This window comes from Bacillus rossius, unplaced genomic scaffold (assembly GCF_032445375.1).
Source record: "Bacillus rossius redtenbacheri isolate Brsri unplaced genomic scaffold, Brsri_v3 Brsri_v3_scf171, whole genome shotgun sequence".
In the NCBI taxonomy this organism is placed as follows: Eukaryota; Metazoa; Arthropoda; class Insecta; order Phasmatodea; family Bacillidae; genus Bacillus; species Bacillus rossius.
Window position 1 is genome coordinate 14,299 of NW_026962343.1, and position 26,708 is coordinate 41,006.

Sequence of the window (26,708 nt, forward strand, 5' to 3'; positions counted from 1 at the left end):
CAGCAGTCGATCCATCCTCGGAACTGCTGGAAGTATGGTCGTTTCGTGCCGGAGTGAATACAGCACGAACACCTCTGCGACGATCTTTTCTTGAGCACAGTTATTTAACTAATCACTTCTCGGGGCTAGATCATTAAGCTGATAAGAACAGATACTACACTTTGATCTTAGCCAAAAGGCCGAGAAGCGATAACAATCCTAATGAACCAGGAGCTATATGGGCTCCCTATTACTAAATCAAATGCTATAACAAGGTCTACTGACTTCCATAAACGACTGTACACTTTCGACGAGCCGTCATACTCTACACCACACATGCACAAGCATGGTCTGTACATTGATAATATCTTCAATACAGTGACACGAGGTATTACAATCCAAATGAATCACTATTCACCAGCAATAAACAAAAAACTTGGTATATCCATAACAACGCTCTTACAATTACCGTACTTTCCACTTGCTGCAGCACAAGCTGGTCCCTTAGATTAACTGCAGTTTCAATAAGGCAAGAATGATTCTCATGGGAGAGTTGACTTTATACATTACATTTTAATTGTCAATATAATTTTATCTAAACAGATATTTAACGTTGCCTAAGCAATGTGCCCCCATGCTGGCATGCACTAGGCAGTGGCCAGCAGGGTCAATCGCACTCCCCGGACCAGGTCCGGGGGCAATCCGTCACAAAAAATGCTGCCAAGACAAAGTGTAGAAGAATCGCAGATTTTTTAGGTTGCCTAAGCAATGTTCGCTGCTGGCATGCACTAGGCAGTGGCCAGCAGGAGACAATACAACTCCCCCGAACTGGTCGGGGGTGCAAACCTGCAAATCCGTCACAAAAAATGTTTGCTAAGGCAAAGTGTAGCAGAATCTCTCTCCCATATGACTGTGGGTGCCACCCCGGTCCCAACCTCCACCACTGAAGCCAAGCCACCGACGTACTCGGGGGGCCAGTGATTGTGAAGGCGGGACCAGGCCCTCCCACAACCATATGGTCGACAAATTCTGTGCATTCTGTTCCCCCAGCATAACAGTTGTCACACCATTAAGCTGATAAGAACAGATACTACACTTTGATCTTAGCCAAAAGGCCGAGAAACATCCCTTAAAATACACATCAAAATTAATATTGCACATTGTAAAACTCCATTAACCAAACACATGTAGTTCAACAGATAAAAAAAAGTCAATACAATTCATACAAATATTAACATGAGTAATGAATAACAATAATAGTAATAAAAGGTTTCACAACAAGCCTTAACCACACACTTACATAAACTCACGCATCGACATGACAAAATACATTTTCAATACATCATCATTATTATCATTTAACACTGCCTAATTGTTAATTATATTGAATTTTTTCTCACACAGCTAAATTTATTAAACATTCACAACAAGCACTACATTGTATGATAAAATAAAATAATTAATTCCTATTATTCTGCACACAAAATTGCTAAGTTCCTACATGTTCTCGCATTCCAAGTTCGTCCCTTGGGCATCCTTGTAGTTCCTGTTCGGCCGCCCCTGGCAGCACCTACTGGATCAGCTTTCTCTTCCTCTTCATTTGTTGAATGTACACACGACTTTTCTGTATTGTCTCTGCACTTGGGCACATTACATTACAACAATCAATTTTTCACTATCATCCATTCTTACAAGTTGGTAACAATGTTTATTACATTTAAAACAAACTTAAAGTTTATTACATTTTGTGGTGGGCCGATCCCGGTGGTACTGCAATACCGGGCCAACCCGCGGCGGAGGTGGGGCAAGCCCCTAGCACTCCGCCCTGTTCCAAAAATCAGTTTAATATTCTGGTCCTGCGATGCAGGACGTATCAGATATTAAGCTGATAAGAACAGATTTGAAAGCTATTTATTAGCAATATCTCAAAACCCTTTACAATATTAAAAACACATATTAGGAAATGGAAAAAGGGGCACCTAGCGCCCGGAAAACCAAAGATTATGGGAGAATTAAAGTGAAACTAATCCCACCGTGCCCCTGGGGCCGGTTCCCTCCCTCAAAGGCGGGAGGTAAGAAGTTACGTTAAAAGGGGAACTAGTCCCCGCAAGTCACTAACTAGACTAAAAGAAAGAAGTTACGTTAAAACAGAACTAGTCTGTTGCAAGAAAAGAAAACAAAAACCCTCTTAAGATATAAAATATTCACGAACAAGGAGCCTAGCTCCCCGCGGTCCTTAAATAATTAAACACACATATGCACTTTTACCACAACTAAATTTACTCCGGGGAGTAGCCCCTCCTGAAGTTACTTAAGATATTTTAGTTTAATGGGCAGGCTGCCTGCCCCAAAGAAACCCAGCTATGGCTGCCCCCCACCCTCTACATCACAGTGCCTCCATACTGCTCTCCTAACAAGCTATTAGGGCATGCACACTTGGCCGGCCTCAGAGAGACCAACCAAACATGGACACCAGAAGGTATTGAAGTCCCTACAAGCCACGACGCGGTGCCGCCCCAGCCAGGGTACGGCCCTATACGCCGTGGCCCCCCCGCCCCCACCGCATCACTCCGAGGAATGACACGATGAGGGCGGGAGCCTAATGGTTAACCTGACTGTAATTAGGTTCTGAATGCTGGCCTACAGTTTGTGCACAATCCCTGTTGTGTGCAAGACCAGGCCTGGGCAGGGGTGTATTTCCCACTCCTCTTTAAGATTTATGATAGTTAGGGGAGTGAATTTAAACATTAATGTAGAAGTGCCAGTTGTTGTGGCCATGCATTATTACAAAGAACAAGCACCAGATAAATTGAAAGTAAAAAGGGTGGCAGCCTTAGGGGCACTAAAGGCCTGCTCATGACAGACCCTTACCACCCAGTCACCTCAGGTCAGTCCCGCACACACACTTGGGGGCCTTCCTACCACAGATGCTAGATGTTAAATTGGCATAGTAGCCAATGCAAGGATAAATCTTGTAAACAAGCATTCAGTTATTGCTGTTGAGAAGTAGAAGTTAAGGTTGAGAACAGACTTTGGCACTGGCCTTCAACTTTGCAAATCTAAGCATGCCTTAAATACTTCATGTTACACTTGGGAAAGGAAATGAATGAAGATACACAGCAGAGAAATAAAAATTATACAGAGGGTCTAACCCTCACAAACTTAAATAATGATCAAACCTGTAAGAGAAAAGAGAAACATACATAGCACTGAAAAAGAAAATTAATGAAAAATAAAAAAATAAAAAAATTAAATTTTTGCTAGAAGAGCTCGCACGAAGCGTTATACAAGGTGTCTAACACCTGCAAACTTAAGATATTTCAAGTAATGATGTTATATGTGGAGTGAAGCTCTGGGCTGAAAACTTTTAAATATTAGACATTGTGCAGAGTATTGATGGAAAACAAGGTGTCTAACACCTGCAAACCTTAAGTAACATCATTGTAGAATACATAAGTTTTAATAAACTACACAAGGTGTCTAACACCCACAAACTTAAAATATCTCAGATGGAGGGGGCAAGCTGTTCAGAAGTAACAAATAATAACAATTTAAAAGAAATGATTGTTTTAGACTATTTAGATAGTATTGTTTACCAGGGAAAATTAGATTGCAGTTTCTTGAAAGGGGTTGTTTTAGGTTGAATGTTGTTTTTATTATTGGGGAGAGGAGAAAGTCATTAGTTTTGAAAGTGATGCTACGATGGGTGGTTTAGGTGAATTTTACTGTATTGTGTGTTAGGTAGGATGTTCAAATGTAATTAGTTGTGTGGTAGTGTTTACTATTTGTTACAAGTGTTTGGGATATTATTTGGCATTTGATTTAGTAAGTCAGAGGTTAAAAGTGTGCTATTTTACTAGTGGTTTTTGTATATGGGATTAGAAGAAGTTTGAAATTATTGAACTGAGGGGTGATTTATTTAGGTGTCTGGTGATGCTGTTGTTTTATATTTGTGTTTTATGGCAGTGTTAAGCAGGTGCACTAGGTCAGGGGGGAATTATTGTAATTAAATGCATATGGCTCTATTTTAATTGTGATTTAGGTGTTGAGTTGTGGTGAGGTGGCTGCTAATGATGCATGACTATTTTAGAAGCAGAGGCAGATTGAAGTGTGTTGAGAGGGGGAGATTCAGGTTAATTGTTATTATTGGGGATGGGAGAAAATAAATCATTAAACTGGGGAGTGATGTTACGACGGGTGGGTTTAGGTGAGTTTAACAATATTGAGAGTAAGGCGGGTCATACATGTGTAATTAGTTTTGTGGTGATGTTTACTAAGAGTTACAAGTGCTTGGGTTATTGTGTGGCATTTTAATTAATAAGTTAGAGGTTGAAAGTGTGCTATTTTGACTAGTGGTTTGTATATATGGTATTAGAAGAAGTTTGTTATTATTAAACCGAGGAGTGATTTATTTTAGGTGTCTGTTGTTGCTGTTATATTAATTGTACGTTATTGTGCTGGAGACAAAAATGTTAGGAAAGTTTACAATGTCAGGGGGAATTATAGTTAGTGACCGCATGTGGCTCTATGGGGAGTGCATTATATTAGGTGACTGGTGTTTTATTTCTTTTTTATGGCAGTGGCTGCATATGTGCTATTAAGTTTACAAATTCATAGGGAAATTATTGTTATTAAACGTGTGTGGCTCTATTTTAATTGTGAGTTAGGTGTGGTGTTGTGCTGGGGTGGCTATTAATGGTGCATGACTATTGTGGAAGCAGGAACAGTGGCAAATTTAACTGTGGTGTAAAATAGGTAGATATTATTATTGCGTGGTGGAGATTGCAAGTGTGAACAATGATGGCATTCAGGCATGATTGATACTTCCTGGTAGGGTGGGGGGCAAAAGCGTCCTCGTCAACTAAATCTAGGGGTCCAACCACAACATTATCGGTCCAACACTTAGACGTCCGCACACAAACACACATTGGCACACGACAGGGCCCGGACAGGCACCCTGCTCCCACGCTGATCCCGCGGCGGAGTGCTGGGGCACTCGGGCCTCTGCTTCAGTTTTCTGCAGAGGGGCTCACAAGTCCCCCCCTTCCACCGGTGATCCAACGGTGGGAGGCTGGTGCCTCCATGGCCATCTACTTCTGTGTTCAGCGGGGAGGGCACCTGCGTCCCTCCCCTTCCACCGGTGGTCCAACGGTGGAGCGCTGGTGCGCTCCGGCAGCACTTCTGTTTTCGTCGGGGGGGCTCTCAGGTCCCCCCCTTCCACCGGTGGTCCAACGGTGGGGGGCTGGTGCCCCCAGCGGTGCGGCGCCGAGTGGCCGATTGTTGGGGCACGAACCACGGTGTTGCGGGCACCGCGGCTCCAGCGCCCGGGGCCCACATCATGGTTGTGGTCCTGGTCTGCCCCTTGGTCGACGACCACCTTGTCCTCTCCCACGGCCACGACCCCGGACTGCGGGGGCCTGGTCTGGGACTGGTTGCGGGTTGGCAGGCGGCGCCTCCACCTGGTACTGACGGTGGCCCGTGACGTGCTCGGTGTAGATGTCACGGGACCACCTGATGACGTCAGACACCATGAGGTGCCGCATCTTCCGTGCGTACCTCCAGCGGACACGTAACTGCTGGAGGACGTAGTCGTTGCACGGGTCCCAGGATCCGAGGGACCCGACAACGAGGGCCTCGTTGAAAACTGTGTAGCCCTGCGCAGTCAGTGTGTCTGCCAACCCCTGGTATTTCGTCGTCTTTGTGGTCCGCACGAGATCCAAAGCCTGGCTCCGGTTCTCGAACGGGACCGCGACATCCACTATGGAGATCTTCTTCCTGGGCTCGTCCACGACCACCAGGTCAGGACGGAGCAAGGACCCGGTGTGGGGCACGGCACGGTTCACCCGCACCTCCACGCCCGGGTCCCTCGGGATGGCAGCGGCCAGCCTGTGCAGCACCGAGTTGTGGCGGTGCTGCCAGGCGGCGGAGTGGCGGCCGCAGTGGTTGAGGACGTGCGGCAGCGTCTCGTTGGGGTGAAGACACCGCCGGCACATCTTGTTCCTCGCTGGTCCTCGCAGAGCTCCATTCAGGGGCACCACGTTGAGACGTGCCCTGTGAATGAAGCGCCATTCTGCGAAGCGAGTAAACTTGCCATCCCGGAGGAAGTGGGAGCTGGCGGGGTTCCGGGAGACCGGTTCCATGGCCTTCCCCTGATCTGGAAGGGCCACGAGTCTCCTTCTGTACTCCTGGCGCCGGGCCGTGGCCAGACGCCGGTAGACTTGGGAGCGTGCCCCGGGACCGACCAGGATGCGGCCCGCGGCACTTTCAGGTGCGGGGATTTCCATCTGGACCTCCTGGAGCTCCTCACTCCAGCGCCATTTCGTTCCTGTGCTCTTCTTGAGGCGCCTTCCTGCACTTCGTGTGAAGGTCCAGTGGTTCCCCAGGGCGCCACCATCACGGTTGAACTCGCCCTCGGTCTCCCCGTTGAGGAACCCCACCATGTCATCTTTCGAAATTTCCTGCTTGCCCAGCTTCTGCTTTGTTGTCTGGAACAAGCTGGCCCACGCCAAGTCTTTTACGTCAGGGTCCTTGCACGTCAGGAGCCTGTAGCCATGCGTGACCGTGGCCAAGTCACACATGTCTGCGAGTGGGAGGAGACCAGCTCCCCCCTCATGCGTTGGGGCGTGGACGATGAGCGGAGTGGCACGCAAGGGGAGGTGCATCCACTCCTTGCAGTACTTCTTCATCTTCTTGTCGAACCGCGTCACCACAGCTTTCCTGACGCGGCCTCCCCTCAAGATGAATTGCAGCCTCGACTGGAGGAATGTCGAGACTGCGTTGATCTTCTGCCAGGGGGCGAGGAGACTGGCGTGGATCTTGTCGAGATCTGCCCCCATGGCTTCCACTTCTTGCTCGGGCGACTGGGCATTCCGGTAACCTGTCGGAACACCCAGGTGACGATACGTGTCGCCCTCAGCGAGTGCGGCGATCGGGACCCCGGCAACCTGCATCACGGTGGGTTGCACCCCAGGTTGCGCTCCAGGCTGGCGCATCACCCGGCGACCGGTCCTGCAGTCTATGTGAAGTGATGCGCATTTTCTGGGCTTGAAGCGCAAGCCGGCCCAGTTACCGGCCTCGTTGACCCCATCCAGCAGGGTCTGCAGGCTCTCGGGGTCCCGCCCGATGAGGACGATGTCATCTGCGTAGGCGAGGATGGCGTGGTGGTGCTCGAGGACAGAGTAGCCCAACTCTTCCTCCCTTCTGGCGGCCGTCCTCAGCACTGCCTCCATGCTGAGGTTGAAGAGAATGGGGCTGAGGGGACAGCCCTGACGGACGCCAGCACGGATCGGGATCTCCTCCGTGAAGCCATCCTCGGAACGGACCCGTGTCGTCCCGCCGTGGTACAGGTCCGCGATGAGGGCACGCAGCGTCTCGGGTACCCTCATCTCTGTGAGCGAGTGCTGGATGTACGCGTGCGGGATGGACCCGAACGCGTTGGCGAGATCCAGCCAGGCGATGGCGACCTCGCGTTTCTTCGCCCTGCAGTCATCCAGGATGGACTGCAGGACAAAGTTGTGCTCCAAGCAGCCCTCGTACTCCATGAAGCCCTTCTGCTGCTTGGAGATGCGCCCCGTCCGGGCAGCCCACGCGCCCAGGCGGGCAGCGACCACCGACAGGAACAGCTTGGAAATGGTGGTGCTGAGCGCAATCGGACGCCAGTTGTCTGGGACGTCCTTGTCGCCATCCTTGTAGATGAGGACCGTGTTGGACCTCTTCCACGATCCGGGGACACGATTGTGGGCGTGCACTGCGGTGTAGAGGGCCGCAAGCACGTGGCAACCTGGGTCAGCCCTCTTCAACAAATTGTACCTGATGCCATCCTGCCCAGGTGCCGTGTTCTTGGTGCGGGCGAGCTTCTTCGCGACCTCCCTGGTGGTGAATGGTCTGGCCAGCTCGTCCACTTCCTCCTCTGTCGGATCATCGTGTGCCAGTGCGCAACCTGCAGGCGTGGGACCCACTTCGTAGCCATGGTCTGAGAATGTCTCTGTGAAGTGGTCCTGCAGGCGGGCTCCCGCAATCCGGCAATAGGGAGACTCTGTTTCCAGGATCTCCTGCATCGCCTTCTTGGGGTTGGCCCTGTACAATTTCTGGATCTTGGCGGCGGCCTCCCCGTCAAATGCAAATGCCGGCCGCCGCCTGCGCTGGCGGGCGGGGTTGCCGGGCCCTCTCCGGCCACCCCTCGCTCCTTCGCCACCCCCTGGAGCACGTGCCGCGCCCCCCTCTTCTTCTCGTACCTTGAGGGCGACGACAAACTCCGTGTACTCGTCGCAGACGTGCTCCAGGGATTCCCAGTCTTCCTCGGCTGCCGAGATCCGAGCCATCCACTCCAGCTGGACTTGGCTGGGCCGGACCTCGGGTTCGCCGTCTTCTCCTTCGTCTTCCGAGGCGGACTGGTGGTCTGCCGCCTCTGCTGGGCGTCCTCGGACCTGGTGGCGGTTCTCCCTGGGCTGCTGGCCGTGACGCGCCCGGGGGACCTCCTCTCGTACCTCCCGGGCATTCTGGGTGGGCAGCCCCACGCCAGGACCAGACAGCTCCCGCGCGGCCGGGGGAGGCCGCACCCTCCCCCCGACCACGCCCACAGTTGGCTCCACCGGCGCCGGCACCTCCGCCTGCACCGCCGCGTCGGCAGCCTCCTGCTCTGGGGCGACGTCATCCTCCGTCTGCGTCCCCATCTCACATCTTCCTGGCAGCTCCTCATCATGGTCTGGATCAGTTTGGGTTCCTCCCTCCGAGTGCAGGAGTGGGAACCTGATGAGGTGGGCTGGCACCACGTGCAACTCCGGTGCAGTCCGCTGCTCAGGTGTGCTTCCCCCAGGAGACATACTGGGGGCATCTCCGGTCTGCCAGTCCCTGGGTGGCAGACCCTCTCCTCTCTCCTCCTCTACTCCGATGCACTCCTGCTCCGGCGCCGGCGCTGGGACATCCTCCCGTTCGGTATAGGAGGGACGGCACGCCGGGCCTGGTGATGGCCTCGGGTGCAGCGGCAGCATTCTGGACAGAAGCTGGGCCGCCTCCTCCTCGTTGGTGGTCACCTGCGGGAGCGCAGGTGCCGGAGTCCCTTTGGGTGCCGGTGATCCAGGGAGGGGTGTCGTGCGGAGCGACAGTGACAGCTTCTTCCTGCGGCACAGAAACAAAGCCTCCCTCCCCGTTGCATCGTCGCGCGCCGGCGTGACGGGTCCAGGTGATGTCCGTCTCTTCTTCCTGGGGGGCAAAACAACACATGTCTCCTGGCCTTCCTCTCGTGCAGGCGGAGAGAGACGGTGGGAGGGACCAGGCACCGGAGACGGCAGCCGCGGCGGCAACGGCCGGGGCTGCGGATCATCAGCGTCTTCATCTGAGGAGCGCCGTGCCTCCCGCCGGGCCACACGAGCAGGTGGAGTCCGTGCTGGCGCGCCCAGGCCTGCCTCTCGCGCCTGGCGTGCCGCGAGTCTCCGCACCTCAGCTCTGTGGACGTTGGCAACGTGGTTCTGAGCCACCCTCAGCGGATATCCAGCGCCCGAAAATGCGGAAGCACAGAACCTGCAGCGGAACTCCACCGCAGTCACCTCTGGGTGGTGTCGCTTCATGTGCTTCCACATGTCCGACCATGCTGAATACCGCCCCCGGATCCTCAGCCCGAAGCCATGCGTCCCACAGAGGATGCACGTCAACTCGGCCGGTAGTGGCACCGGCACGCGCAGGCACCCCGGCTCACCCGGGTCACGCACCAAGGACACCATCTCCCGAACGGCAACCCTCTCATCCTCCTCCTCATCATCAGACGCGAGATCCGAGTCCGTACCATCCGCCTCCGGCAGCGCCGGCTCGATGCCCCGGCCCGGGTGCACCGTCTCAAAATGCAGCCTTGCTGCCCTCAGGGACCGGATCTCTTCGTGCGGCCTACAAATCTCACAGCGAAACCATAGCCCCGCAGAGTCATGCGCCCGGCGCACATGCGCCGCCAGATCAGCCAGTCGTCCGAAGACAGACCCGAACTGCTGAAGCCGCACACACGCAGGGCACTGGATCTCCTCTGGGGCCGGCAACGCCACGAAGCTGGGACGCACGGGCATCCTGAAAAACACTTACACTAACAAAAAGAGAACAACACAGCCGCACAGCAGCAAACAACTAGATCTGTAAAAGAACAATATATACAAACTCTTATAACAAGATAACACTAAGGGTATGTATAGAGTACCCTGAAAAATAAGGAAACAATAGACTCTGAAAATATAACAATTAACCACCTAACAATATATAGAACTCTACTAAAGTATAAACTCTGAAAGGTAAATAAAACTCTACTTAAAACTAATCAGGTACAGGCCACTAAAAAGAAAATATCACAAGTCACAATCGGTGGGGCTGCTACTTGGTAAACCAAGAAGCAACAGTCAAATCCGGGGGTGCAGCGGCAAGCCGAGTGCCGGGCTAAGAGTCAGGCACTCTTCTCCTGGGCAGCTGTAAACAGACAAGCGACGACCGCTTCTGGAGCAGTTCGCTGTCCTGAGAAGAACTACACAGGCGGCTCAAGACACTACAAGGTCACTGGTTGTGCCCTAGGTTTCTGGAACACTAGGGGGGTGTACAAATGTGTCAAGGGCTGGGCCTTACAACACAAGTACACTAGAGTGCTGGAAGGAGCAAAACACAACAACAGAACACTTACAAAAGTCGCAACACAAATACTAGCACAACACAGACAAGAGACAGTTACTCACTTACCGATCAGCACTACAAAGGAAACAAAATATACAAACAAATAAGACAGGTACAGGTGCTTGAAACTAATTAATTAAATAAATATGGTTGAGGTGATGCTATAAGAATGTAAATGGAATTAAGTTAAAAGATTCAACAGCAAGATTTGAGATGTATTGGTTAATTACTATGGATAAAAATGAAAAGGTAAATATATTAAATCTGCAAGAAAATTAAGGAATATTCAATTAATTAAATAAATATTATAATAATAATAGATAGATATATTCAATAAGTATTACTTTAATTACCAATTAATAGTTACTCTGAAAACAATATGGCGTATTTAATCAGCAAGGTAAATATAGAAATAAATAGTACTTTAATTTATTTTAGCTAATTCGAAAGAAAGCAATATGGCGGATTCAAGCACAAAAACAAGTCACTGAACAATTACAATAAACACAAGACAAACACAACACTCAACCCCTGGTGTGCATATCCATGGACACGAACAGGAAGTCACATGCGAAGCATCTGTGAAGAAGAAGGAAGTTGAAAAATGGCGACCGACCTCGCTAAATAACTCAACCACGAGGTCGCGAAAAACTGAATTTAAAGTTAAGCAGACAAAATACACTGAAACTATTAATGGGAAAAATTAAATCTCTGAATATGGAATTATTTACTGCCCCTAGTTATGAATTCAAATCAGAATTAAACACGATTACACTAGATATGCCTGGGCACAAGGCAATATAATTATCGCGAGCAAAGTGAATTTAAGCCAAAATAAATACAGAAATTACTTTAAATGTTGAACAATTGAATTATTAATATGGGAAAATTGAGAGACAGGCAAAAACTTAACAGAAACTATAGGATGCACACAGATTATTCACAAGGGACTGTCGGCCATTGAACACACACAGTCAGGAGACAGGACAAAAACAATTACACAGGCTCAAGAAAAACAAGATACACTTGGGAAGGGGTTCCAAAGGCCTTTAGGGGCGACGATCTTCGACTGTAGTTACGCGACTCGCCTTGAAGGTATTAGTTAAATTGAGGAAAAATTAAATGTGGTATTTGCCCGAGCTAAAAAATTCAAACACAAGGGCGAGACTGTGGGTAGAAGTTAAATGTTAAACAGCAAGATCAAGTACAGGTATTAATTAAATGTGGTTATTTAAATATAGGAACTGCAGTAAAAAGATTGACTCTAATTTAATATATATATGAAAAGCAACTAAATATTATTCGGAAAAATGTATTACTGAAAAAGAATTTAAATAAACAAAATTATTTTGGGTGAACAGTAAAAGCTACGAGTCACGAATGCAAGTTACAGTCGGGAACCTGAAATGGGGCTTACATAACAAAACACTGAGTTGCAGGAATTACTAGGTGATAGTTTGGCACTTGGAAAATTAAAGGCGAGATAGGTAGTTACTTTACTTTAACAGGTACAAAAAGCTATGCAGATATTAACAAATTAAATGTAACAGTTAAACTTTAAATGTTTGCAATAAAAGATGGCCGCGATTAACGAATTTAATTCAAATAAACAAACAACAAATGGCCAGACAAATAGAAATTCAAATAATTAATGCAAGATGGCCGAAAGCTTGCAGAAAGAAAACAAGTAAATAAACAAGATGGCCACAAGAACTTACTTAAAAACAAAACACAAGTGCCAGACTACCACCTACCTTATCTCCATGTAGTTCCCCATGTCCTCCCTAGGCGCAGCAGCAGTCGATCCATCCTCGGAACTGCTGGAAGTATGGTCGTTTCGTGCCGGAGTGAATACAGCACGAACACCTCTGCGACGATCTTTTCTTGAGCACAGTTATTTAACTAATCACTTCTCGGGGCTAGATCATTAAGCTGATAAGAACAGATTTGAAAGCTATTTATTAGCAATATCTCAAAACCCTTTACAATATTAAAAACACATATTAGGAAATGGAAAAAGGGGCACCTAGCGCCCGGAAAACCAAAGATTATGGGAGAATTAAAGTGAAACTAATCCCACCGTGCCCCTGGGGCCGGTTCCCTCCCTCAAAGGCGGGAGGTAAGAAGTTACGTTAAAAGGGGAACTAGTCCCCGCAAGTCACTAACTAGACTAAAAGAAAGAAGTTACGTTAAAACAGAACTAGTCTGTTGCAAGAAAAGAAAACAAAAACCCTCTTAAGATATAAAATATTCACGAACAAGGAGCCTAGCTCCCCGCGGTCCTTAAATAATTAAACACACATATGCACTTTTACCACAACTAAATTTACTCCGGGGAGTAGCCCCTCCTGAAGTTACTTAAGATATTTTAGTTTAATGGGCAGGCTGCCTGCCCCAAAGAAACCCAGCTATGGCTGCCCCCCACCCTCTACATCACAGTGCCTCCATACTGCTCTCCTAACAAGCTATTAGGGCATGCACACTTGGCCGGCCTCAGAGAGACCAACCAAACATGGACACCAGAAGGTATTGAAGTCCCTACAAGCCACGACGCGGTGCCGCCCCAGCCAGGGTACGGCCCTATACGCCGTGGCCCCCCCGCCCCCACCGCATCACTCCGAGGAATGACACGATGAGGGCGGGAGCCTAATGGTTAACCTGACTGTAATTAGGTTCTGAATGCTGGCCTACAGTTTGTGCACAATCCCTGTTGTGTGCAAGACCAGGCCTGGGCAGGGGTGTATTTCCCACTCCTCTTTAAGATTTATGATAGTTAGGGGAGTGAATTTAAACATTAATGTAGAAGTGCCAGTTGTTGTGGCCATGCATTATTACAAAGAACAAGCACCAGATAAATTGAAAGTAAAAAGGGTGGCAGCCTTAGGGGCACTAAAGGCCTGCTCATGACAGACCCTTACCACCCAGTCACCTCAGGTCAGTCCCGCACACACACTTGGGGGCCTTCCTACCACAGATGCTAGATGTTAAATTGGCATAGTAGCCAATGCAAGGATAAATCTTGTAAACAAGCATTCAGTTATTGCTGTTGAGAAGTAGAAGTTAAGGTTGAGAACAGACTTTGGCACTGGCCTTCAACTTTGCAAATCTAAGCATGCCTTAAATACTTCATGTTACACTTGGGAAAGGAAATGAATGAAGATACACAGCAGAGAAATAAAAATTATACAGAGGGTCTAACCCTCACAAACTTAAATAATGATCAAACCTGTAAGAGAAAAGAGAAACATACATAGCACTGAAAAAGAAAATTAATGAAAAATAAAAAAATAAAAAAATTAAATTTTTGCTAGAAGAGCTCGCACGAAGCGTTATACAAGGTGTCTAACACCTGCAAACTTAAGATATTTCAAGTAATGATGTTATATGTGGAGTGAAGCTCTGGGCTGAAAACTTTTAAATATTAGACATTGTGCAGAGTATTGATGGAAAACAAGGTGTCTAACACCTGCAAACCTTAAGTAACATCATTGTAGAATACATAAGTTTTAATAAACTACACAAGGTGTCTAACACCCACAAACTTAAAATATCTCAGATGGAGGGGGCAAGCTGTTCAGAAGTAACAAATAATAACAATTTAAAAGAAATGATTGTTTTAGACTATTTAGATAGTATTGTTTACCAGGGAAAATTAGATTGCAGTTTCTTGAAAGGGGTTGTTTTAGGTTGAATGTTGTTTTTATTATTGGGGAGAGGAGAAAGTCATTAGTTTTGAAAGTGATGCTACGATGGGTGGTTTAGGTGAATTTTACTGTATTGTGTGTTAGGTAGGATGTTCAAATGTAATTAGTTGTGTGGTAGTGTTTACTATTTGTTACAAGTGTTTGGGATATTATTTGGCATTTGATTTAGTAAGTCAGAGGTTAAAAGTGTGCTATTTTACTAGTGGTTTTTGTATATGGGATTAGAAGAAGTTTGAAATTATTGAACTGAGGGGTGATTTATTTAGGTGTCTGGTGATGCTGTTGTTTTATATTTGTGTTTTATGGCAGTGTTAAGCAGGTGCACTAGGTCAGGGGGGAATTATTGTAATTAAATGCATATGGCTCTATTTTAATTGTGATTTAGGTGTTGAGTTGTGGTGAGGTGGCTGCTAATGATGCATGACTATTTTAGAAGCAGAGGCAGATTGAAGTGTGTTGAGAGGGGGAGATTCAGGTTAATTGTTATTATTGGGGATGGGAGAAAATAAATCATTAAACTGGGGAGTGATGTTACGACGGGTGGGTTTAGGTGAGTTTAACAATATTGAGAGTAAGGCGGGTCATACATGTGTAATTAGTTTTGTGGTGATGTTTACTAAGAGTTACAAGTGCTTGGGTTATTGTGTGGCATTTTAATTAATAAGTTAGAGGTTGAAAGTGTGCTATTTTGACTAGTGGTTTGTATATATGGTATTAGAAGAAGTTTGTTATTATTAAACCGAGGAGTGATTTATTTTAGGTGTCTGTTGTTGCTGTTATATTAATTGTACGTTATTGTGCTGGAGACAAAAATGTTAGGAAAGTTTACAATGTCAGGGGGAATTATAGTTAGTGACCGCATGTGGCTCTATGGGGAGTGCATTATATTAGGTGACTGGTGTTTTATTTCTTTTTTATGGCAGTGGCTGCATATGTGCTATTAAGTTTACAAATTCATAGGGAAATTATTGTTATTAAACGTGTGTGGCTCTATTTTAATTGTGAGTTAGGTGTGGTGTTGTGCTGGGGTGGCTATTAATGGTGCATGACTATTGTGGAAGCAGGAACAGTGGCAAATTTAACTGTGGTGTAAAATAGGTAGATATTATTATTGCGTGGTGGAGATTGCAAGTGTGAACAATGATGGCATTCAGGCATGATTGATACTTCCTGGTAGGGTGGGGGGCAAAAGCGTCCTCGTCAACTAAATCTAGGGGTCCAACCACAACATTATCGGTCCAACACTTAGACGTCCGCACACAAACACACATTGGCACACGACAGGGCCCGGACAGGCACCCTGCTCCCACGCTGATCCCGCGGCGGAGTGCTGGGGCACTCGGGCCTCTGCTTCAGTTTTCTGCAGAGGGGCTCACAAGTCCCCCCCTTCCACCGGTGATCCAACGGTGGGAGGCTGGTGCCTCCATGGCCATCTACTTCTGTGTTCAGCGGGGAGGGCACCTGCGTCCCTCCCCTTCCACCGGTGGTCCAACGGTGGAGCGCTGGTGCGCTCCGGCAGCACTTCTGTTTTCGTCGGGGGGGCTCTCAGGTCCCCCCCTTCCACCGGTGGTCCAACGGTGGGGGGCTGGTGCCCCCAGCGGTGCGGCGCCGAGTGGCCGATTGTTGGGGCACGAACCACGGTGTTGCGGGCACCGCGGCTCCAGCGCCCGGGGCCCACATCATGGTTGTGGTCCTGGTCTGCCCCTTGGTCGACGACCACCTTGTCCTCTCCCACGGCCACGACCCCGGACTGCGGGGGCCTGGTCTGGGACTGGTTGCGGGTTGGCAGGCGGCGCCTCCACCTGGTACTGACGGTGGCCCGTGACGTGCTCGGTGTAGATGTCACGGGACCACCTGATGACGTCAGACACCATGAGGTGCCGCATCTTCCGTGCGTACCTCCAGCGGACACGTAACTGCTGGAGGACGTAGTCGTTGCACGGGTCCCAGGATCCGAGGGACCCGACAACGAGGGCCTCGTTGAAAACTGTGTAGCCCTGCGCAGTCAGTGTGTCTGCCAACCCCTGGTATTTCGTCGTCTTTGTGGTCCGCACGAGATCCAAAGCCTGGCTCCGGTTCTCGAACGGGACCGCGACATCCACTTTGATCTTAGCCAAAAGGCCGAGAAGCGATAACAATCCTAATGAACCAGGAGCTATATGGGCTCCCTATTACTAAATCAAATGCTATAACAAGGTCTACTGACTTCCATAAACGACTGTACACTTTCGACGAGCCGTCATACTCTACACCACACATGCACAAGCATGGTCTGTACATTGATAATATCTTCAATACAGTGACACGAGGTATTACAATCCAAATGAATCACTATTCACCAGCAATAAACAAAAAACTTGGTATATCCATAACAACGCTCTTACAATTACCGTACTTTCCACTTGCTGCAGCACAAGCTGGTCCCTTAGATTAACTGCAGTTTCAATAAGGCAAGAATGATTCTCATGGGAGAGTTGACTTTATACATTACATTTTAATTGTCAATATAATTTTATCTAAACAGATATTTAACGTTGCCTAAGCAATGTGCCCCCATGCTGGCATGCACTAGGCAGTGGCCAGCAGGGTCAATCGCACTCCCCGGACCAGGTCCGGGGGCAATCCGTCACAAAAAATGCTGCCAAGACAAAGTGTAGAAGAATCGCAGATACTACACTTCGATCTTAGCCAAAAGGCCGAGAAGCGATACTACACTCTGATCTTAGCCGAAAGGCCGAGAAACATCCCTTAAAATACACATCAAAATTAATATTGCACATTGTAAAACTCCATTAACCAAACACATGTAGTTCAACAGATAAAAAAAAGTCAATACAATTCATACAAATATTAACATGAGTAATGAATAACAATAATAGTAATAAAAGGTTTCACAACAAGCCTTAACCACACACTTACATAAACTCACGCATCGACATGACAAAATACATTTTCAATACATCATCATTATTATCATTTAACACTGCCTAATTGTTAATTATATTGAATTTTTTCTCACACAGCTAAATTTATTAAACATTCACAACAAGCACTACATTGTATGATAAAATAAAATAATTAATTCCTATTATTCTGCACACAAAATTGCTAAGTTCCTACATGTTCTCGCATTCCAAGTTCGTCCCTTGGGCATCCTTGTAGTTCCTGTTCGGCCGCCCCTGGCAGCACCTACTGGATCAGCTTTCTCTTCCTCTTCATTTGTTGAATGTACACACGACTTTTCTGTATTGTCTCTGCACTTGGGCACATTACATTACAACAATCAATTTTTCACTATCATCCATTCTTACAAGTTGGTAACAATGTTTATTACATTTAAAACAAACTTAAAGTTTATTACATTTTGTGGTGGGCCGATCCCGGTGGTACTGCAATACCGGGCCAACCCGCGGCGGAGGTGGGGCAAGCCCCTAGCACTCCGCCCTGTTCCAAAAATCAGTTTAATATTCTGGTCCTGCGATGCAGGACGTATCAGATATTAAGCTGATAAGAACAGATACTACACTTTGATCTTAGCCAAAAGGCCGAGAAGCGATAACAATCCTAATGAACCAGGAGCTATATGGGCTCCCTATTACTAAATCAAATGCTATAACAAGGTCTACTGACTTCCATAAACGACTGTACACTTTCGACGAGCCGTCATACTCTACACCACACATGCACAAGCATGGTCTGTACATTGATAATATCTTCAATACAGTGACACGAGGTATTACAATCCAAATGAATCACTATTCACCAGCAATAAACAAAAAACTTGGTATATCCATAACAACGCTCTTACAATTACCGTACTTTCCACTTGCTGCAGCACAAGCTGGTCCCTTAGATTAACTGCAGTTTCAATAAGGCAAGAATGATTCTCATGGGAGAGTTGACTTTATACATTACATTTTAATTGTCAATATAATTTTATCTAAACAGATATTTAACGTTGCCTAAGCAATGTGCCCCCATGCTGGCATGCACTAGGCAGTGGCCAGCAGGGTCAATCGCACTCCCCGGACCAGGTCCGGGGGCAATCCGTCACAAAAAATGCTGCCAAGACAAAGTGTAGAAGAATCGCAGATACTACACTTCGATCTTAGCCAAAAGGCCGAGAAGCGATACTACACTCTGATCTTAGCCGAAAGGCCGAGAAACATCCCTTAAAATACACATCAAAATTAATATTGCACATTGTAAAACTCCATTAACCAAACACATGTAGTTCAACAGATAAAAAAAAGTCAATACAATTCATACAAATATTAACATGAGTAATGAATAACAATAATAGTAATAAAAGGTTTCACAACAAGCCTTAACCACACACTTACATAAACTCACGCATCGACATGACAAAATACATTTTCAATACATCATCATTATTATCATTTAACACTGCCTAATTGTTAATTATATTGAATTTTTTCTCACACAGCTAAATTTATTAAACATTCACAACAAGCACTACATTGTATGATAAAATAAAATAATTAATTCCTATTATTCTGCACACAAAATTGCTAAGTTCCTACATGTTCTCGCATTCCAAGTTCGTCCCTTGGGCATCCTTGTAGTTCCTGTTCGGCCGCCCCTGGCAGCACCTACTGGATCAGCTTTCTCTTCCTCTTCATTTGTTGAATGTACACACGACTTTTCTGTATTGTCTCTGCACTTGGGCACATTACATTACAACAATCAATTTTTCACTATCATCCATTCTTACAAGTTGGTAACAATGTTTATTACATTTAAAACAAACTTAAAGTTTATTACATTTTGTGGTGGGCCGATCCCGGTGGTACTGCAATACCGGGCCAACCCGCGGCGGAGGTGGGGCAAGCCCCTAGCACTCCGCCCTGTTCCAAAAATCAGTTTAATATTCTGGTCCTGCGATGCAGGACGTATCAGATATTAAGCTGATAAGAACAGATTTTTTAGGTTGCCTAAGCAATGTTCGCTGCTGGCATGCACTAGGCAGTGGCCAGCAGGAGACAATACAACTCCCCCGAACTGGTCGGGGGTGCAAACCTGCAAATCCGTCACAAAAAATGCTTGCTAAGGCAAAGTGTAGCAGAATCTCTCTCCCATATGACTGTGGGTGCCACCCTGGTCCCAACCTCCACCACTGAAGCCAAGCCACCGACGTACTCGGGGGGCCAGTGATTGTGAAGGCGGGACCAGGCCCTCCCACAACCATATGGTCGAAAAATTCTGTGCATTCTGTTCCCCCAGCATAACAGTTGTCACACCATTAAGCTGATAAGAACAGATATGAAAGCAATTTATTAGCAATATCTCAAAACCCTTTACAATATTAAAAACACATATTAGGAAATGGAAAAAGGGGCACCTAGCGCCCGGAGAAACCAAAGATTATGGGAGAATTAAAGTGAAACTAAACCCACCGTGCCCCTGGGGCCGGTTCCCTCCCTTAAAGGCGGGAGGTAGGAAGTTACGTTAAAAGGGGAACTAGTCCCCGCAAGTCACTAACTAGACTAAAAGAAGTTATGTTAAAACAGAACTAGTCTGTTGCAAGAAAAAAAAAACAAAAACCCTCTTAAGATATAAAATATTCATCGAACAAGGAGCCTAGCTCCCCGCGGTCCTTAAATAATTAAACACACATATGCACTTTTACCATAACTAAGTTTACCCTGGGGAGTAGCCCCTCCTGAAGTTACTTAAGATATTTTAATTTTAGTGGGCAGGCTGCCTGCCCCAAAGAAACCCAGCTATGGCTGCCCCCCACCCTCTACATCACAGTGCCTCCATACTGCTCTCCTAACAAGCTATTAGGACATGCACATTTGACCGGCCTCAGAGAGACCAACCAAACATGTTTCCAGAAGGTATTGAAGTCCCTACAAGCCACGACGCGGTGCTGCCCCAGCCAGGGTACGGCCCTATACGCCGTGGCCCCCCCCCCCCCCACTCCCACCTCACCACTCCGAGGAGTGACACGATGAGGGCGGGAGCCTAGTGGTTAACCTGACTGTAATTAGGTTCTGAATGCTGGCCTACAGTTTGTGCACAATCCCTATTGTGTGCAAGACCAGGCCTGGGCAGGGGTGTATTTCCCACGCCTCTTTAAGATTTATGATAATTAGGGGAGTGAATTTAAACATTAATGTAGAAGTGCCAGTTGTTGTGGCCATGCATTATTACAAAGAACAAGCACCAGATAAATTGAAAGTAAAAAGGGTGGCAGCCTTATGGTCACTAAAGGCCTGCTCATGACAGACCCTTATTACCCAGTCACCTCAGGTCAGTCCCGCACACACACTTGGGGGCCTTCCTACCACAGATGCTAGATGTTAAATTGGCATAGTAGCCAATGCAAGGATAAATCTTGTAAACAAGCATTCAGTTATTGCTGTTGAGAAGTAGAAGTTAAGGTTGAGAACAGACTTTGGCACTGGCCTTCAACTTTGCAAATCTAAGCATGCCTTAAATACTTCATGTTACACTTGGGAAAGGAAATGAATGAAGATACACAGCAGAGAAATAAAAATTATACAAAGGGTCTAACCCTCACAAACTTAAATAATGATCAAACCTGTAAGAGAAAAGAGAAACATACATAGCACTGAAAAAGAAAATTATTGAAATTATTAGGGGGTAGAGAAAAAAAATAAAAAATTAACTTTTTGCTAGAAGAGCTCGCACGAAGCGTTATTCAAGGTGTCTAACACCTGCAAACTTAAGATATTTCAAGTAATGATGTTATATGTGGAGTGAAGCTCTGGGCTGAAAACTTTTAAATATTAGACATTGTGCAGAGTATTGATGGAAAACAAGGTGTCTAACACCTGCAAAACTTAAGTAACATCATTGGAGAATACATAAGTTTTAATAAACTACACAAGGTGTCTAACACCCACAAACTTAAAATATCTCAGATGGAGGGGGCAAGCTGTTCAGAAATAAACAAATAATAACAAATTAAAAGAAATTATTGTTTTAGACTACTTAGATAATATTGTTTACCAGGGAAAATCAGAGTGCAGTTTATTGAAAGGGGTTGTTTTGTGTTGAATGTTATTGTTATTATTGGGGAGAGGAGAAAGTCATTAGTTTTGAAAGTGATGCTACGATGGGTGGTTTAGGTGAATTTTACTGTATTGAGTGTTAGGTAGGATGTTCAAATGTATTTAGTTGTGTGGTAGTGTTTACTATTTGTTACAAGTGTTTGGGATATTATGTGGCATTTGATTTAGTAAGTCAGAAGTTAAAAGTGTGCTATTTTACTAGTGGTTTTTGTATATAGGATTAGAAAAGTTTGAAATTATTAAACCGAGGGGTGATTTATTTAGGTGCCATGTGTTGCTGTTGTTTTATACTTGTATTTTATGGCAGTGTAAGGCAGGTGTTCTTGGTCAGGGAGGAATTATTGTTATTAAATGTATATGGCTCTATTTTAATTGTGAATTAGGTGTTGTGTTGTGGTGAGGTGGCTATTAAATGATGCATGACTATTTTAGAAGCAGAGGCAGATTGAGGTGTGTTGAGAGGGGGAGATTCAGGTTAATTGTTATTATTGGGGATGGGAGAAAAGAAATCATTAAACTGGGGAGTGATGTTACGACGGGTGGGTTTAGGTGAGTTTAACAATATTGAGAGTAAGGCGGGTCATACATGTGTAATTAGTTTTGTGGTGATGTTTACTAAGAGTTACAAGTGCTTGGGTTATTGTGTGGCATTTTAATTAATAAGTTAGAGGTTAAAAGTGTGCTATTTTGACTAGTGGTTTGTATATATGGTATTAGAAGAAGTTTGTTATTATTAAACCGAGGAGTGATTTATTTTAGGTGACTGTTGTTGCTGTTATTTTTATTTGTACGTTATGGCGGTGGAGCCAGGAATGTTAGGAAAGTTTTCAATGTCAGGGAACTATTAAGTTATTGAATACATGTGGCTCTATGGGGAGTGCATTATATTAGGTGACTGGTGTTGCATTTGTTTTTATTATATTTTTTTTTATTGTAGTTTATGATAGTGGAGGCAGATGTGCTATTAAGTTTACAAGGTCATGGGAAAATTATTGTTATTAAATGTGTGTGGCTCTATTTTAATTGTAAGTTAGGTGTTGTGTTGTAGTGGGGTGGCTATTAATGGTGCATGACTATTGTGGAAGTAGTAGCTGCTACAGTGGCAAATTTAACTGTGGTGTGTAGTCGGTAGATATTATTGTTTAAGTATGGATGTTGGAAGTGCAAGCAATGATAGAATAGAGGCATGATTTGACATTTACTAAATGGGTGGGGGGCAAAAGTGTCCTCGTACACTAACCTAGGGGTCCAACCACAACATTATCGGTCCAACACTTAGACGTCCGCACACAAACACACATTGGCACACGACAGGGCCCGGACAGGCACCCTGCTCCCACGCTGATCCCGCGGCGGAGTGCTGGGGCACTCGGGCCTCTGCTTCAGTTTTCTGCAGAGGGGCTCACAAGTCCCCCCCTTCCACCGGTGATCCAACGGTGGGAGGCTGGTGCCTCCATGGCCATCTACTTCTGTGTTCAGCGGGGAGGGCACCTGCGTCCCTCCCCTTCCACCGGTGGTCCAACGGTGGAGCGCTGGTGCGCTCCGGCAGCACTTCTGTTTTCGTCGGGGGGGCTCTCAGGTCCCCCCCTTCCACCGGTGGTCCAACGGTGGGGGGCTGGTGCCCCCAGCGGTGCGGCGCCGAGTGGCCGATTGTTGGGGCACGAACCACGGTGTTGCGGGCACCGCGGCTCCAGCGCCCGGGGCCCACATCATGGTTGTGGTCCTGGTCTGCCCCTTGGTCGACGACCACCTTGTCCTCTCCCACGGCCACGACCCCGGACTGCGGGGGCCTGGTCTGGGACTGGTTGCGGGTTGGCAGGCGGCGCCTCCACCTGGTACTGACGGTGGCCCGTGACGTGCTCGGTGTAGATGTCACGGGACCACCTGATGACGTCAGACACCATGAGGTGCCGCATCTTCCGTGCGTACCTCCAGCGGACACGTAACTGCTGGAGGACGTAGTCGTTGCACGGGTCCCAGGATCCGAGGGACCCGACAACGAGGGCCTCGTTGAAAACTGTGTAGCCCTGCGCAGTCAGTGTGTCTGCCAACCCCTGGTATTTCGTCGTCTTTGTGGTCCGCACGAGATCCAAAGCCTGGCTCCGGTTCTCGAACGGGACCGCGACATCCACTATGGAGATCTTCTTCCTGGGCTCGTCCACGACCACCAGGTCAGGACGGAGCAAGGACCCGGTGTGGGGCACGGCACGGTTCACCCGCACCTCCACGCCCGGGTCCCTCGGGATGGCAGCGGCCAGCCTGTGCAGCACCGAGTTGTGGCGGTGCTGCCAGGCGGCGGAGTGGCGGCCGCAGTGGTTGAGGACGTGCGGCAGCGTCTCGTTGGGGTGAAGACACCGCCGGCACATCTTGTTCCTCGCTGGTCCTCGCAGAGCTCCATTCAGGGGCACCACGTTGAGACGTGCCCTGTGAATGAAGCGCCATTCTGCGAAGCGAGTAAACTTGCCATCCCGGAGGAAGTGGGAGCTGGCGGGGTTCCGGGAGACCGGTTCCATGGCCTTCCCCTGATCTGGAAGGGCCACGAGTCTCCTTCTGTACTCCTGGCGCCGGGCCGTGGCCAGACGCCGGTAGACTTGGGAGCGTGCCCCGGGACCGACCAGGATGCGGCCCGCGGCACTTTCAGGTGCGGGGATTTCCATCTGGACCTCCTGGAGCTCCTCACTCCAGCGCCATTTCGTTCCTGTGCTCTTCTTGAGGCGCCTTCCTGCACTTCGTGTGAAGGTCCAGTGGTTCCCCAGGGCGCCACCATCACGGTTGAACTCGCCCTCGGTCTCCCCGTTGAGGAACCCCACCATGTCATCTTTCGAAATTTCCTGCTTGCCCAGCTTCTGCTTTGTTGTCTGGAACAAGCTGGCCCACGCCAAGTCTTTTACGTCAGGGTCCTTGCACGTCAGGAGCCTGTAGCCATGCGTGACCGTGGCCAAGTCACACATGTCTGCGAGTGGGAGGAGACCAGCTCCCCCCTCATGCGTTGGGGCGTGGACGATGAGCGGAGTGGCACGCAAGGGGAGGTGCATCCACTCCTTGCAGTACTTCTTCATCTTCTTGTCGAACCGCGTCACCACAGCTTTCCTGACGCGGCCTCCCCTCAAGATGAATTGCAGCCTCGACTGGAGGAATGTCGAGACTGCGTTGATCTTCTGCCAGGGGGCGAGGAGACTGGCGTGGATCTTGTCGAGATCTGCCCCCATGGCTTCCACTTCTTGCTCGGGCGACTGGGCATTCCGGTAACCTGTCGGAACACCCAGGTGACGATACGTGTCGCCCTCAGCGAGTGCGGCGATCGGGACCCCGGCAACCTGCATCACGGTGGGTTGCACCCCAGGTTGCGCTCCAGGCTGGCGCATCACCCGGCGACCGGTCCTGCAGTCTATGTGAAGTGATGCGCATTTTCTGGGCTTGAAGCGCAAGCCGGCCCAGTTACCGGCCTCGTTGACCCCATCCAGCAGGGTCTGCAGGCTCTCGGGGTCCCGCCCGATGAGGACGATGTCATCTGCGTAGGCGAGGATGGCGTGGTGGTGCTCGAGGACAGAGTAGCCCAACTCTTCCTCCCTTCTGGCGGCCGTCCTCAGCACTGCCTCCATGCTGAGGTTGAAGAGAATGGGGCTGAGGGGACAGCCCTGACGGACGCCAGCACGGATCGGGATCTCCTCCGTGAAGCCATCCTCGGAACGGACCCGTGTCGTCCCGCCGTGGTACAGGTCCGCGATGAGGGCACGCAGCGTCTCGGGTACCCTCATCTCTGTGAGCGAGTGCTGGATGTACGCGTGCGGGATGGACCCGAACGCGTTGGCGAGATCCAGCCAGGCGATGGCGACCTCGCGTTTCTTCGCCCTGCAGTCATCCAGGATGGACTGCAGGACAAAGTTGTGCTCCAAGCAGCCCTCGTACTCCATGAAGCCCTTCTGCTGCTTGGAGATGCGCCCCGTCCGGGCAGCCCACGCGCCCAGGCGGGCAGCGACCACCGACAGGAACAGCTTGGAAATGGTGGTGCTGAGCGCAATCGGACGCCAGTTGTCTGGGACGTCCTTGTCGCCATCCTTGTAGATGAGGACCGTGTTGGACCTCTTCCACGATCCGGGGACACGATTGTGGGCGTGCACTGCGGTGTAGAGGGCCGCAAGCACGTGGCAACCTGGGTCAGCCCTCTTCAACAAATTGTACCTGATGCCATCCTGCCCAGGTGCCGTGTTCTTGGTGCGGGCGAGCTTCTTCGCGACCTCCCTGGTGGTGAATGGTCTGGCCAGCTCGTCCACTTCCTCCTCTGTCGGATCATCGTGTGCCAGTGCGCAACCTGCAGGCGTGGGACCCACTTCGTAGCCATGGTCTGAGAATGTCTCTGTGAAGTGGTCCTGCAGGCGGGCTCCCGCAATCCGGCAATAGGGAGACTCTGTTTCCAGGATCTCCTGCATCGCCTTCTTGGGGTTGGCCCTGTACAATTTCTGGATCTTGGCGGCGGCCTCCCCGTCAAATGCAAATGCCGGCCGCCGCCTGCGCTGGCGGGCGGGGTTGCCGGGCCCTCTCCGGCCACCCCTCGCTCCTTCGCCACCCCCTGGAGCACGTGCCGCGCCCCCCTCTTCTTCTCGTACCTTGAGGGCGACGACAAACTCCGTGTACTCGTCGCAGACGTGCTCCAGGGATTCCCAGTCTTCCTCGGCTGCCGAGATCCGAGCCATCCACTCCAGCTGGACTTGGCTGGGCCGGACCTCGGGTTCGCCGTCTTCTCCTTCGTCTTCCGAGGCGGACTGGTGGTCTGCCGCCTCTGCTGGGCGTCCTCGGACCTGGTGGCGGTTCTCCCTGGGCTGCTGGCCGTGACGCGCCCGGGGGACCTCCTCTCGTACCTCCCGGGCATTCTGGGTGGGCAGCCCCACGCCAGGACCAGACAGCTCCCGCGCGGCCGGGGGAGGCCGCACCCTCCCCCCGACCACGCCCACAGTTGGCTCCACCGGCGCCGGCACCTCCGCCTGCACCGCCGCGTCGGCAGCCTCCTGCTCTGGGGCGACGTCATCCTCCGTCTGCGTCCCCATCTCACATCTTCCTGGCAGCTCCTCATCATGGTCTGGATCAGTTTGGGTTCCTCCCTCCGAGTGCAGGAGTGGGAACCTGATGAGGTGGGCTGGCACCACGTGCAACTCCGGTGCAGTCCGCTGCTCAGGTGTGCTTCCCCCAGGAGACATACTGGGGGCATCTCCGGTCTGCCAGTCCCTGGGTGGCAGACCCTCTCCTCTCTCCTCCTCTACTCCGATGCACTCCTGCTCCGGCGCCGGCGCTGGGACATCCTCCCGTTCGGTATAGGAGGGACGGC

At 48.9% G+C, this 26,708-nt stretch overlaps 2 non-coding genes and 5 pseudogenes across 2 annotated transcripts; all 7 read right to left on the reverse strand.

Annotated features, from left to right (window-relative positions):
* LOC134543684 (U2 spliceosomal RNA) lies at positions 1 to 191 on the reverse strand. Its single transcript, XR_010077161.1, has one exon. It is a non-coding gene; the product is annotated as a U2 spliceosomal RNA (small nuclear RNA).
* A 699-nt stretch (positions 192 to 890) lies between these two features.
* Positions 891 to 1,106, reverse strand: LOC134543687 (U2 spliceosomal RNA; annotated as a pseudogene).
* Positions 1,107 to 1,724: 618 nt separating this feature from the next.
* Positions 1,725 to 1,903, reverse strand: LOC134543697 (U2 spliceosomal RNA; annotated as a pseudogene).
* A 14,964-nt stretch (positions 1,904 to 16,867) lies between these two features.
* LOC134543691 (U2 spliceosomal RNA) lies at positions 16,868 to 17,032 on the reverse strand (annotated as a pseudogene).
* A 656-nt stretch (positions 17,033 to 17,688) lies between these two features.
* Positions 17,689 to 17,881, reverse strand: LOC134543678 (U2 spliceosomal RNA). Its single transcript, XR_010077160.1, has one exon. It is a non-coding gene; the product is annotated as a U2 spliceosomal RNA (small nuclear RNA).
* A 410-nt stretch (positions 17,882 to 18,291) lies between these two features.
* Positions 18,292 to 18,456, reverse strand: LOC134543692 (U2 spliceosomal RNA; annotated as a pseudogene).
* A 656-nt stretch (positions 18,457 to 19,112) lies between these two features.
* On the reverse strand, positions 19,113 to 19,288 carry LOC134543679 (U2 spliceosomal RNA; annotated as a pseudogene).
* Between the last annotated feature and the right edge of the window lie 7,420 nt (positions 19,289 to 26,708).